Source organism: Physeter macrocephalus, chromosome 5, assembly GCF_002837175.3.
Source record: "Physeter macrocephalus isolate SW-GA chromosome 5, ASM283717v5, whole genome shotgun sequence".
Lineage (NCBI taxonomy): Eukaryota > Metazoa > Chordata > Mammalia > Artiodactyla > Physeteridae > Physeter > Physeter macrocephalus.
Window position 1 is genome coordinate 14749532 of NC_041218.1, and position 5382 is coordinate 14754913.

Sequence of the window (5382 nt, forward strand, 5' to 3'; positions counted from 1 at the left end):
CTCCCCTCTCTCTCCCCTCTCTTCCCCCTCTCTTCCCCCTCTCTCTCCCCTCTCTCGCTCCCCTCTCGGCTGGAATAAACCCGCTCTTTGCCCCAAACCTTGGCGTCTCAGCGTTTGGCTTGCTGTGCGACTGGCTTGCTGTGCGACGGGCAAGATAAACCTGGTTGGGTAAAGTTTGTCGAGCGAGGCAGGAGGGGAAGTCCAGATGGACCTTTTGCTTGGGGCTTGTTGGCCCCTTGCCGGTACAGAGAGCATGTGGACAGGTCCAAGCAGCTGCCTGGTCCATTTGTTCTAGGACCGTCCCCAAGTTTCCCCTGCCAGGTGCCACCGATGTTTCATTATGCAGCAGACGGTTTTGGGTTTGGAAGACGTCTTGTGGGTGAGTAACTGCGTTAAAGAATTCCAACTGTGCTTTAAATTGTCCGATAATCCTGACCAGATCGTGGGCTGGGGGACGGGCTACCTGGAGGGATTCTGGCAGACAATATAAAAAGTTACAGGTGCTGAGGTACTCTACCTGGGTTAGAGGCCCCGGGGTTTTTGTTGTTGGTCTTGTTTTGCTCTTGTTTGTGTCCGTCTGTGTCTGATTGTTTCCATTGTTAAGCACTGACCGCTGGGGATTGAGCCTGGTGATGGTAGTAAGGGCCCTTAGAAAGACATCATTATTGTGACCACCTGGAAGCAAAGCCCCTTCAAAATGAGAAGGTTAATTCAGTTCCCCCTTGAAGCCCACTAGGCTGTATTTTCCAAAGTTGGGAGACTTTCAGTTATGAATCCACGGAAAAGTGATGGTATTTTTTGGTAACACTGCATGGCCATAATATCCTGTAGTCTCCTGAGCAAAATGGCCTGTAAGTGGATTCTGAATTTACAATATAATTCTGCAACTAGATTCATTTCGTAAATGAGAAAAAACACGGGATGAAGTACCTTCAGATACAATGATTGTATCAGAATAAACCTATGCAAAGAAGATGTAAGGTTGTGGTCCGACAGGAAGGGAAGGCAAGGAAACCTGTTTTGCTTAATCCTATTTAAAAGGAGGATGATTTGCTGTCGACCCCTATATCATGGGGGCTGTTGCTGTTTCATTTCCACTGTCTGAGCCACAGCCTCCGGCTTGGGCCTCTCTGGTCTCTGAGCGTCGAGAAATAGGAGTGATCTCCCCCTTCTCACACCTGCTGCAGGATTTGGCCAGAGAGCTACCCAAACTCAGGTGGGGCAATATCTGTCAAGGCAGGTCCCCACTGGGGGTGTGAATGCTGAGACTGGGCAGCCGATGGGGTTGATCTGGATCCACTCCCACTTTCAACTTCAGATTTATTTAATTGTAAGAACACTATGCCAACTTACAGAGATGACCCAAAGAGAATGGAAATACCTTTTCTCATCAATTTTTTTTTTTTTTAAACTCCACACCCGACCTGGGCAGATGTTCAAAATTTATTAAATACCCTTCTCACTTCAGAAAAACATAGAATGGTGCTGGATAAAGCTCGGGAGGAGGCAGATGTGCTTCATGTAGACACCCCTGGCAGGCGGTAGGGGATGCTGTGAGCGTGGCTATATCAACAGGGGATCCTAATTGGGATGTGAATGTTGGGGATAGGCCCAAACTCGAGTATTATTGGGATTGTATTCTTGCGGGATTTCAAAGAGAGATGCCCAGAGAAGCTTTAATAAAGTACAAGAGGTAAAAGGGAACCCAAATGAGGCTCTTTCAGAATTTCTAGTATGGGTCTCTAAAGCTTAGAGGCATTACACAGACTCTGAGGCCCCAGAGAATTTAAATATGGTTAATATGACTTTTATTGGCCAGGTTCCCCCGCCCCACCAATATACAGAAGAAACAGAAGGTGCTCTTGGAATGCCTAGTCTCAGCCTGTTGAGATTGCCTTCAGTTTCTAATGGCAGGGACCAGGCTCAGGAGAAAAGGGAACGAGAGAATGAAACAACAGGCCACTCTGCTGGCGGCTGCCTTACACAGGGAAGAGCCGGCCCCTACGAGGGACTTGGCAAAAGGTAGGGGGCCCCGAGCTTCTACTCGAACTGGGCAATCAGTAGTGGGATTTCCACCACTGTGCATATTGCAAACAGGAGGGACCCTGGAAAAGAGGCTGTGCCATCCCAAGGAAGGCTCTGGAAGAAGGTAAACAAGTGGCACATCAGATGGCTGAGCTAACTGAGAATGACAGGGGCCCAGGGGCTCCCCTAAATCCTGCCAAGCCCGTCAGTATCTCGCATACAGAACCCCACATGACCAGGACAGTAGGAAATCAACTTTTGGACTTTCTGATCAGTACGGGGGCCACTTACTGTTTTATTATTATTTGGGGCTGCGTTGGGTCTTCGTTGCTGCACGCGGGCTTTCTCTAGATGTGGTGAGCCGGGGCTACTCTTTGTTGCGGTGCGCGAGCTTCTCATTGCGGTGGCTTCTCTTGTTGCGGAGCACGGGCTCTAGGCGCGTGGGCTTCAGTAGTTGCAGCACAGTGGCTCAGTAGTTGCAGCACGCGGGCCCTAGAGCGCAGGCTCAGTAGTTGTGGTGCACGGGCTTAGTTGCTCTGCAACACGTGGGATCTTCCCGGACCAGGGCTCGAACCCGTGTCCCCTGTATTGGCAGGTGGATTCTTAACCACTGTGCCACCAGGGAAGCCCCCCACTTACTCTGTTTTAAGTATCCAGCTTTCTAAACTTTCTTTTGAGACTGTGTTTGTAACTGAGGTGTCTGGAGAAAACTTGAAAAAGCCTGGTCTCCAGCTGCTAGACTGTCAGATGGGGAAGCCTCATCTGAAGCAGCTTTCTATGTTGTTCTTGTTGTTGTTGGTCACATGGTTTGAGGGATCTTAGTTCCCCAATCAGGGATTGAACCCGGGCCCTTGGCAGTGAAAACGCCAAGGACCTAACCTCTGGACCACCAGGGAATTTCCTGACGCAGCTTTCTATACGAGACTTACTAACTAAATACCAGGGTTATCTTTGCACCTGGACAAATGGACATGAAAGTACCACCAGAGCAGGCTTGCGCACTGCAGGCTCTATTGCTCCAACCCCCAAAAGAATAGCCTGCAGCCTTTCCCAAAGGGACACTGCAGAAGGTGATTTTTAAATTTGCTCACAATATTTGGAGAAATCCTGGCAAAAGATTTGAGGGAACTTCAACTAAACGTGGGAGCCCTGCTCCAGTATATGGATGATCTTTGATTGCTAGTAAGACAAAGGACATCTCAGACCAAAATACAGTTTTGGCTGTGAACTTGTTGGTCGAACAAGGCTATAAGGTGTCCAAGAAAAAGGCATAGACTTCTCAGCACTCTATTAAACATTTGGGTTTTGAACTCTCACATGGACAGAGAGCCTTGCTCCCTGATGGAAGGGAAGCTGCAGCCAGGGTTGCAGCTCCTACTACCAGGAGACAATTACGGGACTCCTGGGAATGGCTGGGTTCTGCTGCATTTGGATCCCCAACTTTGGACTTGTAGCAAAACCCCTTTAGGGAGCTCTTAAAGGAGGAGACGATGAACCTCTAGACTGAAATCTTGAAAGGATAAACATCCAGAAGACCAGCTCAATCCTCAATGGACTGGACCTCCTGAGGAATGTGACGGGAAATAGAGCCTGTGCTGCGGAAGGGAAACTGCACCCCAGATCATCATCCAAACCTCAGCTGGTTCCAGACTCCCGACGCTGACTTCTCCGAGTGGGCAAGTGAACCCCTAGCAGATCTTAAGTTGTGAGAAAGAAAATAGGGTGAACAAGACTGCTGCAGTGTTGGCTTTGGTTAAGTAAAATTCTTCAGAAGGCAAGTTACTTAAATAAATAACGTGTTAGGTTACCAGAATGATTTGTCTTCTCTGTATTTCTGACCTCCCAGGCTTGGAAGGACAATTCAGTGATTAGGATTTCTCAGACTTTGGCAAAAGTAGGTAATCTCTCTACCTGTTGCATTTGTCACCCAAAACCTTTTTCTGTATTTGATCATGCTGACCCCTTGGTTATGCCTGTCATCAATTTTTCAACCACCCCTACCTTCACTGATACTTAGGATAAAAAGCCCTCAGATGTAACATCAGGTTAGGCTAATCAACAGAATTTCCGGTCCTCTGTTTTTTGACTTAGCTGAAATTTGGTCCTCTCCTCGTGTCCTCAGATAAAACAATCCTGGGTGTCTTCCCCCTTCAAGAGTCCACTTGGTCAGGATATTGTAGCAATCGTACTTACTTTTCCCAGCCCGTGTCGCTTCCATATTTAATATCTAAGTGTTTCAGCCAAGCTGATAACGATCGAGACACTCTAATAGGTAAAGGTAAGTCACAGATCCCTGGCTTGATGTGGGAAGTTTATCAATATGTCTGGCATTCTGTGTGCTCCCCACCCCTGCGAAGGTACATCTTTTTGGTTTTGATTACCAACCTCGGGCCTATGAATGCTGTGACAGCTGGCACATAGGTGCAATTTGCTTATTGGGATCAAAATGTTAACTTGATCAGGAACGAGAATATTTTCAAATGAGCACTAAACAGTTTCATTACTCAAGTCCTTGTTAGGTCTACACACCTTCTCGGCAGGGCGGGCACTGCCACTCTTCCCTCAAGGTTGAGGAATGAGGAACTTGCCGGGTGGTCCAGTGGTTAGGAAAACGCGATTCCACTGCAGGGGGCGAGGGTTCGATCCCTGTTTGGGGAACTAAGATCCCACACACTCAGTGCGGCCAATAAAAATTAAAATTTTTTTAATGCTTTATTTTTTTTAAGTTATAAAAAAAAGATTGAGGAATGATCAAAAGATTTGGGGGACTGAAACGGTGCATGAGGATTAATCAAATCCACTTCACCTGCCTTCACTAATCAAGGTTGTTTTAATAGTCGCATGTCTTCTAAGAGGCCCGTAGCCTGAACAATAAGATGTGTGCCTGAGTTATTTCCCAGGAACTTGGACTCTCAACTGCATCTAGTGCAGCTGAGCCGGTTAAGGCTGGTTAGGACCACCCACCCTCCCTCCAGCTGAGCATGCGTGGGTGCCTGCTCGGTGACTTTCCCAAACTCCAGAGGCTTACAGCTTAGTTACGCCTGCGCAGAATGATTCCCGCACCTTCTCCCAATCACCTTTCCCCACACACCTCACACCGCCCCCTTTTTTTTTATTGTAGTTGATTTTACAATGTTGTGTTAATTACTGCGGTACAGCAAAGTGATTTAAGTTATACACATATACATTTTTTATATTCTTTTCCATTATGGTTTATCATCCAATATTGAATATAGTCTGTGCTATAGAGTAGGACCTTGTTGTTTATTCATTCTCTGTATAAAAGCTTACGGGGAATTCCCTGGAGGTCCAGTGGTTGGGACTCCGTGCTTCCACTGCAGGGGGCCTGTGTTCGAT